This window comes from Tamandua tetradactyla, chromosome 22, assembly GCF_023851605.1.
Source record: "Tamandua tetradactyla isolate mTamTet1 chromosome 22, mTamTet1.pri, whole genome shotgun sequence".
Lineage (NCBI taxonomy): Eukaryota > Metazoa > Chordata > Mammalia > Pilosa > Myrmecophagidae > Tamandua > Tamandua tetradactyla.
The window spans coordinates 42893767-42908000 of record NC_135348.1 but is presented as its reverse complement, the minus strand read 5'-3'; the positions used below and the strand labels follow the sequence as shown (position 1 = coordinate 42908000).

Sequence of the window (14234 nt, the reverse complement as noted above, 5' to 3'; positions counted from 1 at the left end):
ACATCATGAGTGCAGACAGCCCAAGTTCTTATACTGCTTTATGCAGGGAGTACCTGACATACTGTTTTCTGACCTAAGCACCCAAATAACACTGTCTGCCCCAGATGCGGATGATACACTGGCATCCAAGCCTCCTTAGTGTTTGGGTTTCTTCTTTTACCACTTATGTATTTTCTATGTCATTTGGCTGCCAAGTTTCACACCTAAGGGTCAATGCTTCACTATATGTATTCAAGTAAAATTCTACATTACTTCCAAACTGACGCCAATATCAAGGGATTTTCAGCCATTTGACAAAAAAAAAAAAAAAAAAACCTAGGGGTTAGACACATCATTTGGTACTGTCTCACTTACAGATGACTCGGACAGACTTGTGGGGACTTCCCTTGCAGGGTTAACGGCCAGTGCAGATCTTCCCCACTGGCTGATGCAGGCTTTTCTTTACATGCTCTATGTTGCCAATGGCAGTATTTGTGAAAAGGAAATGCAAGTCTCCTAAATGAGAATATTTTTTCCAGCATTGCTGAATTTTTCTGTAGGGACAATTTCCTGCTCTCACTGTTATTGTTATGAAAATGATCCCAAGTTTAAATAGCTTGGGTAAGCCAATGCAAATCCAGAAAGACACCTGGCATCAAATTTGTCTCAGTCCCTTAAAGGAAATAACAGAGGAGATACAAATCCTGTACCAACGTGATGCTGAGCAAAGCGATCTAGAAAGGAAATGGCACCCCTTCCACTATATTATTGTTATGCTCTGAGAGTGCTTGTGAAAAGACATAGATCAGGGGGCTCACACTTGAGTTTCAGTCCACACTTCGGCAAACTAAAAGATTTCTGTGTAGCAGGACCCATTTTAGTTGTAAATGTTTATGTTATCCAAACAATTGCATTTCCTGCCCCATTTTGTGATAGAAAATAGTACTGGAGACCTAATTACAAAAAATAATAATAATAATTAAAAAATCTACAGACATATCTTCAGAGTTTCTTTAGGGTTTGATACATATCTGGACCAAAATTCTGACATGTATGCAAGGTATTGGATTGAATGCAGAAGTAATAACCCCCCAAAAAGTATAAAATAAAAGGTTAATGGTGACTGAACACATACAGCATTCCAGGGATTGTGTTGTGTATTTGACAGACATTATCTCATGCGGTCATAGATAATAAAAACATATTAATTAGTCCTAGCTGATTTATAAAGAGAAAGTGAGTAGATGGGAAAATAAAAAGTAAAATTTGTTTTTCTTAGGCAGAACAATTCCAGATAGACTCAAAGTGCCCTAAGGGATAAAAGGCCATGAAGCTGAATGGCTCATTTCCTCCTTTTCTCCCCAGAAAGATAACAATAAGAGAAAAGCGACAGAAGAGCTGAGGAAGGAAGAAGAAGTCACTTTGCCATACATTTCCCAAATGCTTTGCTGATCAGCCTGCACCATTTAAGAGGGCTGGGGTAGGGGCTGGGAGCTCACTCACAAGTAGGGCTTGGCTTGGCTGGAGGGTTACGCTGGATGGAAAACTCTCCACGTCGTACCGTTTCTCTTTGTTCTTAAACCAGATGAAGACGCCTGGTTCACTTAAAATTTTGTGATTGTTGTTTAGTTTTGTTTTATTTTCTGTATGTTTTTTTTTTTTGGCAGAACTTCTCATGATTTGGAGAGTAGAATTATTTTAATAGAGTTTAAAATATTTGTTATGTATGGACATTAGAAGTTTTTAAGGAATATTCCACAATAGTCTCCTGTTACTTTAATCGGCGTAATTGGGTCTGTTCAACTGTCAGTGTTTCAGGTAATTTATGATAACTATAACGTCTTTTAAGTAAAATTCTCTAGGGAATTATTTGCCAATTAAGGATATTCTTTTGGCTTCAGGTAGCTTCAGGGAAGAAATACTTTCAGCCAAAGTAAGAGTAAAAACCAAATATATTCTCTGGTCATAACCATAAAATGATAATTTTGAAACTGCAGTGGCTTCTACCTGTAGCAGAGTTAATTTGCTTTCAAAAAGTAACATATTTTAGAACCCTTGCCTTTCATTGATGGGAAGACAAATGGTGTAACCACTATGGAAAAGTGTATGATGGTTTCTCAAAGAATTTAACATAGAATTCCCCTATGACTCTGTAATTCTACATCTAGATGCATACCCAAAAAAACTGAAAACAGATACCTGTGTGAAGCAGACTTATTCATAACAGCCAAAAGCCAAAAGCAGCCATGCGTGTATCAGTCAATGAACAGATTAACAAAATATGGCATGTACAGTGGGATATGATTCAGCCTGGAAAAGGGATGAAATTTGGATACATTGACAACATGGATGAAACTTGAAAATACCATGTTGGGTGAAATAAGCCAGACACAATATTACAAACATCCTGTAATTCACTTATATGAACCATCTAGAGCAAGCAGACTGATAGAAATAGAAGGTAGATTGGGGTGGTCACTCAGTCCCACAGGAGTGGGAAATGGGAGCTATTGCTTACAGGTACAGTTTCTGTTTGGGGTGGTAGAAAAGTTTTGGTAATTGTTGGTGGCAATGGTGCATAACCCTGTGAATTTAATTAATATCACTGAATTATATGCTTTAAAATGGCATAAAAATATTACCATAATAATTATTTTTATGATTCAGCAGTCATAAAAAAAAAGGAACCATCATAGACCCTCTTCTTCCAAGGAGGTGGAGCATGGCTGTGTATCCCAAAGCATAGCCTAGTGGTATGTTTTCCAAGAGTATGGAGTGGAAAAGGGATGAGGAAGCAACTCTTGCAGTGGAGACACCTGAGGGACCTACCTCAGCCAGGGGCAAGGTGGTGTCAACAGCACCATGGGCAGTGGTGTCCGGTGGCCAGCATGCATCCTTGACAGAACATGGTGAGAATGCATTTGACCTGTGTGGTCCCCTCCCAAGAACCCATGACCTCATGAAAAACGAACAGCAAACATCAGGCAAACCCAAGTTGAAGAGCATGCTGTAGAATCCCCGACGGGGCACATTCCAAAACTGTGAAGAGGATCGAAAACAAGGAAAGCCTAAGAAGTTGGCGCAAGCCAGAGGAGCCTAAGGAGTCATAGCATCTATATGCAGTGTGACACCCTGGATGAGATCCTGGAGAAGGAAAGGGACATTAGGAAGAAGACAATGAAATCTGAATAATGTATGTATTTAGTCAGTGCTAATAATGTATAAATATTGCTTCATTAGTTGTGACATATGTACCATAGGACACAAAATACTAATAGGGGAAACTGGGTGCTAGGTACGTGGGAATTTTCTGTAATAACTTTGCATTTTTTTTCTGTAAATCTAAGCTATCATAAAATTAAAAGTTTATTTAAATAGAAAAAAATACTAAATAGAAAAAAAAACATATAGTTATAGAGCTCTAGTTCTTTAAACTACTTAGATAATCTTTTCCTTTGATAGGAAACACCAAGAAAATGATATTTCCAGTGAACAAGAATGATTACTTGCCTCGCAATATTTAAGAGCATCAGTTTTTTTTCCTTAGATTTGTGGTTTGAGTTGATTTGAAGAGGGAACAAAGAGTCAAACGAGAAATGTCTGGAGGAAAAAAGTGGAGAAAGAAGAGGAAAAGGAAATGAAGCAAAATGAAAATGAAAAAGAAATACACTCTAATATTTAGGATGACGCCAAAGGTTAATGCAGCTCTTCTCTGAAGCTATCATACTTGAAAATAAGGGAAAGGAAAACATGAGTGAGGTTCCTCATTGGAATTCTCATAAATCCCTCGTCGATCAGAACCTCTGAGAGCAGAATTTCATGACATGAGTGACTTATATCTGCAAAATAACTTTTCTTCCAACAAATTCCTGATTTAGTATGTCAAAAAGAACACCAATTCTAGGATGTATATTGCTGTTTCTCTGGTAAGCAATTAGATTAAATCTTATAATTTTATTTGCCAAATACAACTTAACTTATTACTGGTTTTGGGGAAACGTGCCTTTCATAAAATGAACATATTTCAATAACAAAAGTATAGAATACTAATGGATCCAATACTGATTTTAAAAATTAAAATTTGTTGATAATTTTGAAGATTCAGTATATCACTTATTGATCAAATATCTCATCTCCTTAGAGGAGACATTGTCTTGGATGGTTTATTTATCATTGCTTATTTTCCTTCTTATATTATGTAAGTAAGCATCTTGAAAAGTTTATTGTTTAGTTTTTCCTAATTGTGATCTAAATAAGGTGACAAATATTTTATCTCATTACTTTGTGATTCTTTTTGTTTCACATAGTATTATTATGATTATGAGTTTCATCATTTTGAGTGAATGTAGTTGTGCTATGTGGAATTTTGGTTTAAGATGAGGGAGTAGCTGATTTCTCTGATATATTATTGATGGACATTTGGGTTTTTCACTGTTTGGGACTAATATAAAAGATAATGTTATGTGCACTATTATCAATATCTTCCTTACAAATAAGTGCAAGAATTTTCCAGGTATATATGCAGAACTGAATTTTTGGATTATAATGTATGTACAGGGTAAAATTTATTAGGCTATGCCAAACTGTATTGCAACATGATTGTACCAATTTATGTCTGTTTAGCAACTTTGTGATTCTTGTTTCTTCTTGTGTAAAATTTCTGCCTCTGTCTTTAAACCATTTTTCATTTAGTTAATTATGTTATATAGTTATGGTTCAGATATTCTGAGAATAAATTTTAATTGCCTATATGTCATTCAAGTATATTCTCCAGAAGCATATGGCTTGTCTTACCCTTACTTTGCTGTATCTTATAAGAAATAAGCATGTTTATTTTTTTGTAATCAAATTTTTTTATGATTCATATTATTGAAGCTCTATTTAAGAAATCATTCCCTACCCCAATAGTTTTAAAAATGCTTTCGCACATTGTCAACTAAGCATTTTGAAGTCGTACCTTTGATTTGACATTTAAGTCTTCAGTTTAGCTGTAAATTCTGTGTCTATAGGTGGAAAATAGAGATCCAGTTTTATTTTTTGTAATTTTAACATACTGTATATTAAAAAACCCATCCTTCTCTCCCTAACTTGCAATGTTCCATCTATCATAAACTGAGCATAAGTAGGAAGTTCTATTTCTAAGCTTTCATATGTCCCAGTGTTATCTTTACGTCCCTGAACCAGACACATTGCTGTAATTACATTAGTATTTACAAATTTAGCTTTAGCACATGTCTTGACACCTGGTGTATTAGTTAGGGTTCTCTAGAGAAACAGAATCAACAGGGAACACTCGCAAATATAAAATTTATAAAAGTGTCTCACATAACTGTGCGAACGCAGGGTCCAAAATCCGCAGGGCAGGCTGTGATGCCAACGATTCCAATGGAGGGTCTGGACGAACTCCACAAGAGAGACTTGCCAGCCGAAGCATGAAGAGCCTGTCTCTTCTGAATCCTCCTTAAAAGGCTTCCAGGGATTAAATTAAGCATCACTCATTGCAGAAGACACACCCCTTGGCTGATTACAAATGAAATCAGCTGTGGATGCAGCTGATGTGATCATGATCTAATTCTATGTAATGTCCTCATTGCAACAGACAGACCAGCACTTGCCCAACCAGACAAACAGGTACCACCACTTGGCCAAGTTGATGCATGAACCTGACCGTGACACCTGACGAAACAAATCATCTCACTTTCTATTCCTTGGGTGAATCTTATGGCTATATTTGGCCCTTTGTTAATTTATATACATTTTATTTAAATCTGTCAAGTGTCCTTCCCCACCCACCAACAATCTAATTTTAAATTATTTGAATTCCATTAATTCTACAGATTGATTTGGGCAAAACAACATTTTTACAATATCTAGTAAAATATGTGCAAGAGAATGGTAGAGCTCTTGATTGAAATAGGTATGTTTAATGACTCTGAATAAAGTTTAATAATTTTATTTATAAGGGAGATGTTAAACTTCTGTTAGATATAATCCCACATATTTTACATGCGATTTGAATGGCATTTATAATTTTAAATATGTTCATACTTATTATTGATGATTGCATAGAAATGGCATTCCTTTGTAAATATTAATGTTATAACCAGCTATTGATAAACTGTTTATGCCATTGGTGCTTATAGTGAAGATACATTCTTTGCAATTAATGACAATCTGCTTCTTCTTTCTTTGTCCTTACTTCTTTTGCTTCTTTCTTCCTTTATTGCCTTGTCTAGAACTTCCAATACACACCGACTAGAAATGATAATAACAAATATCTTTATGTTCTTCCTGATTTTAAAGGTTATGCTTTCAGTATTTTATCTTGAAGTGCAACGTTTGCTGTAGATGTCTTGTACGGACCGTGGAGTGAGTTGCTACATGGGTGTGTTGTGGAAACATCAGCACAACAGAAACATTCAGCGACTGGCCGTTTTATGACTTGCACAGCACAAAGAATTCAAAAGAGCAGGGGCAGAGATTCTACTGCGGCCAGTTTTCAGGGAGACCAAGTGTTGGGGTCAGGGCGGGTGAGTGACCACTGCACATGCCCCACTTTGCAGTGGGAAAGGAGAGACAAGCCTGTGCTGCTCAGAGTGAGGGTGGGGTGTTCATTCCACACAGGACATGGGACCCCCACCACTTAGAGTTCCTGTCCTGATAAGCAGCTGGAAATGTTTGTTCCCATTTTTGGGTATAGGATTAAGGGGTGGTGGCTCCATTAGACCTGACATCTCCTGGATGCTGTGGAATGGACACATATGGGAACATCTGCTCACAACAGTAAAGGAGGGCAGTAGGCGAGAGCTGGGCTGGGGGACGGTGTGGCAGCTTGTCTTTGACTTCTCCAGCCCAATATATTTGACCAGGTTAATACATTCTCCTTCTTTGTGCCTACCATAACTTTGACTGAGAAACAAATTTGAAGGATACTTTTGCTGCATTCTTTAATATTTTGCATTATTATTGTATTGTACTTAAGTATGATCTCAAAAAAAAAAAAGAGTTTGCACAGTTGACCTTTGGTTAGGAAAATGCATATAAGGTTGTGTAGGTGAAAAATCCCTGAGGGCTTGAAAAATAGCTCTGGGGCATGTCACTGCAATTCAGGTTCATCTTTACTCGAGTGATAATAGTTAGCATTTCTGTGTCACACTCGGGGCATTAGAAATTTTTGCTAGGGAGAGTAAGGGATTGTTTAGCAGGGAGGAAAGATGGCAGCTACTACATAATCTATACATACAGTTAACTAGAAAACAAAGTCAGTTCACCACTTAAATAGTTTCAAACAATTGACTGTGTACAGATTATCTAAAATTTACCTGATACTTCAAACTAATGCATTACAATTCCCTGTGAGCTTGTTATCTCCATATTGCAGATTAGGACGGAAGTGCTTAGTTATAGGACTTTTACCCGTGTCGTACTGCCAATCACTGGCAGAACCAGAGGGGAAAGTCAGTCTTTCTATCCTTAGTTCTCTTGTACTTTTCATTCTGCTCTATGCAACCTGCCTTTCCATGTGTTCAATGCTGGCTTCAAATGGCAGCTTCTCTTAGAGAAAGAAAAGATACCAATTGTTTGGATTTTGACATAAAATTTAGCATCTCAAGTGACTACTTGATTAGTGGAATTAAACTGGGTTTGTGCAACGTTTTATGAGATGCTTTTAATTCTATACGTTCTTAAATCCTTTACCACCCATTCGCTAGGGCAGTTGCTTATACTTTGTTTAATATTCCGGCACAAGCCCCTTGTGAAGCCAATACTGCCCTAATGTGTCTTCATTGAGTTAAATTGTTCTCTCTCACTCTGCAACCTGGATCCGAGAGGAAATTCAGCTGCAGAAGCAGGAATTCCTGTGGGATCTCTGACAAGCCTGTCCTGGGAGGCGCCCAGCGAGTCTGGCAGGTTCTTCGTTCTGCTGGGTCCGAGGCTGAGACTTGTCCTCTCAGCCCAGGCTCTGAGCACCATCAGCCGGTGCCAGGTACGGTGAGTTCATCATGATATTCCTAGGTGAGTGGGAGATTCAAGAAGAGAAAATGTTTATTTCCCATTTCTAATTGTTCTTCTCATCAACTCTTGCCAACCATCCACTCAGTTTTAGAGACTCTGAAACCAAAATGAAGCATCCTTGTAAATTTGAAACCCAATATCAAAATATCAAGTTTGCAAAGCTCCTTGTAAATTTGAAACCCAATATCAAAATAATATCATACCTTTCATTTTATAGTATCTGTCAATCCATGTTACAATTTCATTATGTATTCTAATACTTCTACATAGTGTTTTATTAAACCTAATAGTAATATCGTTCTCCTATTTCTCCAAGCATGATCACAGCCCCAGAGCCAGGGATTCATCACAAATACTGATTATCTAGGAACTCTCAATTGCTTAATGTTTTAAACTAATGCTTCATTTTAATATTGCCCACAAATCATCATGGCTTTATTTTGACCCCATGACAATTTTTCACATAATACAAAATTTCATTTTTCAAAATGTTTTTCGTAAAGTTTTAACCACTGACCGGTACTGAGCTGTCAGTTGGTTTGCCGGTTGTGACCCCATATTGCATGGCTGTGAAGGTCCTTGGGGGTTCACAGTGAGTGCCCCCGCCACCCTCGCATCCCCAGCCAGAGGAAGGGAACTCAGAGCACAGAAGGAACCCGTCCCCAGTGGCTCAGCAGCGTCACGTTACCGTGGTTACAGGCGAACAGAGCATTCGTATGACCTGTGTGGATCTATATGTAACATTCGAGAAGATTTTTCTATTTTTGCCAGGTTCAAATTTTAGTTTTATCTTCATTTGCATGTTTGATTTTGATCTGAAAGCAGCGCACAAGCAGGATGTTCATTTGAATATTGTGTCTTACTTTCTATATGAGACAATTTAAGAAATGCTTTGAAGTGCCAAGTTTTTATGACAGCTGAAACTACTAAACTTTTAAAAATTTACATGGCCTTAATTGACTACCCAGGAATAGTTATGTTCCAATTCTTCACCATCAGGTAGATGCGAATAGTCATTAATTCTTAAATCATCAGTGCAATAGAGATTTTGTGCTTTAACTAAATTTTCAAAGAATAATAATTTGGACAAATGCATAACTTACATACAATTGCCTAGAGTAGTAGCGTATTAGAATCACCTTCTAGATGGTTTACTTGGATATCTAAGTATGTATTTTTAAAGTTGACTATTTTAGCCAAGAGCACACACACATAAAAATGTGCTGTTTCTCAAATGTGCCTCTTCCAGAACCCAGCAGGAAGCAGGAAAGGACTCCAGTAGCGTTGCTGGGAACACTGGATGGCCCTCAGGGAAGGCCGCCCAACCCAGCTAAACTGTTTTGGGCTATATCCCAGACAACTTATTAAAAAAGCAAAGGGGATCAAAGTCCCCCAAACACCACATTCTGAGTGCCTTAAAACTGTGATTTTAATGCTGTGCTGCTGAAACTGTGTCAAATAGCCTATAGCAAGATATGTACTATAGGCTGCAAAATGATGCAAAATAAATACTCACTGTTTTGAGAACAAACTCATTAGTAGGGAAAATACTGTACTATATACACCCTAAGGATATTTGAGTGTTCACGTAGGCACATAAATGTTGATGCAAAGTGTCACTCATCAGTGATGGTAACTGGGTATTTTTTTCATTAACCTAACTATTGAATTTCTATTAAGTTGACTAAGGGCTTTATGAGCTCTGTCTTTTTAGGGAGAACATCTGGGTAAAACTAATTATAAAAATGGCCATAATTTAATATAAAAAAGCTCTCTTCCAGTTAAAAAAATTTGCTCTCTTATTTGAGAAACGAAAACCTTTAAATTAGAGAATACTATTAGCCCAATTTCACAGGTAAGGAAATTAAGAATATCGCCTGTGGAATTTCCCAGAATGAATACTGTGTCTTCATGTGCCAGGGCTACTAGAACAAAGGTTGACAGAGTGGTTGACTTAAGCAACAGAAATTTAGTGTCTCACTGTTTTGAAGGCGACAAGTCCAAAATTGAGGTATTGGCAGCCCATGCTTTCTAGGAAGTCTGTAGCCTTGTGATGGTCCTTATTCAATCAGTCCCTGCTTCTACCACAGGACAACCTGTCTCCTTCTGAAGCTTATTCCTGTGTCCAAATCCCCTTTGCTTGTAGATACTCCTGCCATATTGGATTAAAGCCCACCCTGTTTCAATTCGGCCTCATCTTAATGGAATTTTCATAGATCCCATTTACAAATGAATTACCACCCACAGGATCGAGGGTTAGGACTTGAATATTCCTTCTTTTGGCGGGAAATGATTCACTCTACCACACTCTGAGATGGACTTTGCATGCATGTTTATTCAGAAGTGTGCTTGGAATCAATATCTGTGGAAGAGAAGAAGGAGAAGCAAGATTGGGTCGAGGGAGAAGCTGAGTGACAAAACAGTCCCAAAGAAAGCCTCAATGGAACTCATGAGGGGTACTAGAGAGCCCATGGCCCTTCAGAGGTCCATTCTAGGGAGAGCATCGGATTGCTTCTCCCCACGCTGGCCAGTCACGTGGTACAAACTGTAGCTGCAAGAACGAGTGAACCTGGGCAGGTCATTTCCTTCAGCTGCAGTAATCCCCAAAGAGGGCTGACCGCTAGGGACTGTTGTCTAACGGCACTCACAGAAACTAGGAATGTGTCCTTCATTCTCGAAAGAGTATCTAAGTGGCACATTACACCATCTGCCACATTAGTCAGGTAAGAATGTATATACCAAGATTTAAACCATATTTCACGATTCTAAATTCTATTCCCCTATAACTTTGTATTAGCATTTTGCAAACTGTTCTGACATTTTGTGCCGATTTACTGGAGTTGACACTACACTTGTAAAGTCAACTGGAACAAGCTTGCAAACAACAGCTCAGTACACGTGAAGGAGTTTGTTTGTATTGCAAAAGTGAATTAGCAAGAGGTATTTTCAAAATGCTCATTTTCCCAGCTGTTGAATGTGTTCAAGTATGTAAAAGGGTGCTGAATATACATCTAACTATACCACATATAATAAGAACAAGAGTATATGGAAACTGAAGATATTATATTTTTTATTTGAGACATCTCTAGGAATCAATCAACAGATTGAGAATGTCAGCCTAACTAAGTCTTGCCAATTACACATTCCTGAGCTTCTTTTTCTCTGGCTTTCTTGGAAGTGATTAAATAATAAAAAGTATAGCGGCTTGTGGAGCTTGAGTAAAGAGGAAGATAGCCCAGAGAGAAAGCACTCAATAGAAATAGTAGTTCATTCTGAAAGGGTATACACAAAGGATTACAATGTGCGGCATAAATTCTGTATTTCTAAAAAAAAGATAGAATTGGCTGTGCCTGCTTATAAACTATGTGTTCTCTGACTTCAGAGGCTTTATCAGAATAAAATCCCAAATATCACCAAGTCACCCTGTTAACACAAAGCTGAGTTTATTACTTACCATGTTTCTCCATTTTCTAGGGCTGCCATAACAAAGCACCACAAACCTCATGTCTTAACACAACAGAACTGTATTGTGTTGAAATTCTGGAGACTAGAAGTTGGAAACTGAAGTGTTGGAAGGACCATGCTCTGTCTGAAGCCTGTAGGGAAGAGTATGTCCCACGGCTCCCTCCTGGCTTCTGAGGTGGCCTGCAGTCCTAGGGATTCTTTTCTTGCAGCACTTCATTCTCTTAGTTTCCACAGAACATTATTCCCTGTGTCTGGTTGTGAGTCTGTGTCCAAATTTCCTTTTCTTATAAGGATCCCAGTCATATTGGACTAAGGTCCCATCCTACTATAGAATGACCTCGTTTTTTTTTTTTTTTTAACTTCTTTATTGTGTAATATAACATATACGCAAAGCCAAGAAATACAAATGCAATCCTTTTCAAAGCATTCTTCAATAAGTAGTTACAGAACAGATCACAGAGTTTGTCATGGGTTACTATACGATCCTCTCAGTTATTTCCTTCTAGCTGTTCCAGAATATAGGAGGCTAGAGGGCTTAAATACTTTTTTATCATCACAATTGACTTTTTTTTTCTCCTTTCTTTTTGTGACCAATGACATATACACAAAAAAAGCTATAAATTTCAAAGCACAGTACCACAATTAGTTGTAGAACATATTTCAAAGTTTGACATGGGTTACAATTTCATAATTTTAGGTTTTTACTTCTAGCTGCTCTAAGATACTGGAGACTAAAAGAGATATCAGTTTAATGATCCAGCAGTCATACTCATTTGTTAAGCTCTACCTTCTCTGTACAACTCCACCATCACCTTTGATCTTTCCATCCCACTCTTTAGAGATATTTGGGCTATGCCCATTCTAACTTTTTCATGTTGGAAGGGAGAATGGCCTCATTTTAATTTAACTAACTCCATTCACAATGACCTTATTCCCAAATAAGCTCATATTCAAAGGGGCCCGGGTTAGACCTTCAACTTGCCTTCCTTGGGGATGCAATTCGACCCATTACATCATGGAGAGGGAGGATACCAGGTCAACAAGCTTTGTCAATGTCAGGGAGGGAGAAAAGCAAGGTCACATACTATGGCCTGATTGAAGTCTGCTTTGAGGTAGCCTCTCAGCGTGGGGAGATTGATTAAAATCACGAAAGGATCATGATGAAATAGTTTAAGATTGGAGAAAATGGCAAGGTGAGAATTTTGAGATACTGGGTTCGAGTAGACTTAGGGCTTAAAATGTCAGCTGATGTCATCTACGGAAGAGCTGACTGTGCTTTTCTAGGAGGTTCTGAAATGAACAAACAAGTTATGTGCCTAGTCGAGGGTCTCTGGAAACAAAAGTAAAATGATGTGGCTATAGCATTGTAGATTGCAGGCTGTTTGGGGGCAGCCAGTGCTTTCCTGTAATGAGAGGATATTGCTTGTGTTAGAACACCCAGTACTGGAACCTCATCTCCACCCTGACCAGCTCTGGGGGTTGGGGGAAATCACCCAATTTCTCCCCTGTGCTTGCATCTGAGTCATAAGATTTTTATGAAGATTAAACATGGAATATTCTATAGAAAATTACAACTGTGCCTGACACATTATTAGAAATGAGTTGATGATCAGTGCTGTTCTCCTCACTCCCTTTACCACCATTTGCACAGTATGCAGAACTATATATAGAGACTATATAGACTATATGTATAAAATATAGTCTGTGTGTATAGAGGAAGCTATTCTTCATGGTTCGGTTAACCAGTTAAAAGTAAAATGTAACATAATCACATTGCCAAAAAGGATAAAACATTGGAAAGTATCTAACTTGCTATTTAACGCACATATCAAAAATATTACCATTCAGATATTTTCATAGAATAATAACTCATGTGACTCCTGACATCTTTCCTAATTTCATGTAACAAATATGGCAGTAAAATGTCACTATGATTATTGGAGAAACAAGGGGCTCAACTACGGTAGAATTAAAGAACTGTGTCCTTAATACCCAGCATGTTTATTCCTTTATTATTTATTTTTGCATGGGCAGGCTCTGGGAATAGATCCCAGGTCTCTGGTATGGCAGGAGAGAACTCTGCCACTGGGCCACCGTTGCATCGCCCTATTCTTTTATTCTTAAAACTGATTTTTACTGAACCCCTACTACGAGTCAGGCGACTTGTTATATGCTAGAGATAAAACGGCAAGTCAAGCAGACTGTGCCCTGCCTGGACGCAGTACCAGGTGAGTGCTGCAGGGACAGAACTTCTTGCGTCAGAAAGAGACATAGTCCACTCAGGCACCTGAAAGAAGGCCACGTTCTATCATTGTTGAATGAGATCTAACTGCACAGATTGATTCTAAAACCATGGAGAATCTTAAGACCATGTAGATTCTTGAAATTCATGTTAAGCATTTGACTTTATTCTGAAAGCCACAGGAGGATTTTAAGCTCAGTTGGGGGAAAGCAGTCAGGAAGACAAACCCAAAAGATACCTAACTAAGGTTTAGAGTAAAACCTGAAAGGCTACATTTGGGGAAGTAATTGGAATAAAAAAATACAGTTTTCATAAGGTAATTATCTTTTCTCCAGTAACTTTTAAAAAATATATCAGCAGGCACCTTAAGTTGCTCTTTTCACATTTGTGTGATTGTCACTATCTTTCTGAATTGGCTGCAGAACTAAGTAAGTAATTGAGGATCTGTGTGAAAATGCCACACCAGTGTCCATCTACAGAAAAGTTACTCACTGAAACAAAACTTGAATTTTATCTATTTTATCAACCATAA

General features: G+C 37.9%; 1 long non-coding RNA gene across 1 annotated transcript in view; it reads right to left on the bottom strand.

Annotated features, from left to right (window-relative positions):
* Positions 1-7650: 7650 nt before the first annotated feature.
* LOC143666152 (uncharacterized) overlaps positions 7651-14234 on the bottom strand; it is a 34249-nt gene continuing 27665 nt past the window's right edge. The window contains exon 3 of the long non-coding RNA XR_013167419.1: positions 7651-7991. This is a non-coding gene — a long non-coding RNA (uncharacterized LOC143666152). The remainder of the gene's footprint in view (positions 7992-14234) is intronic.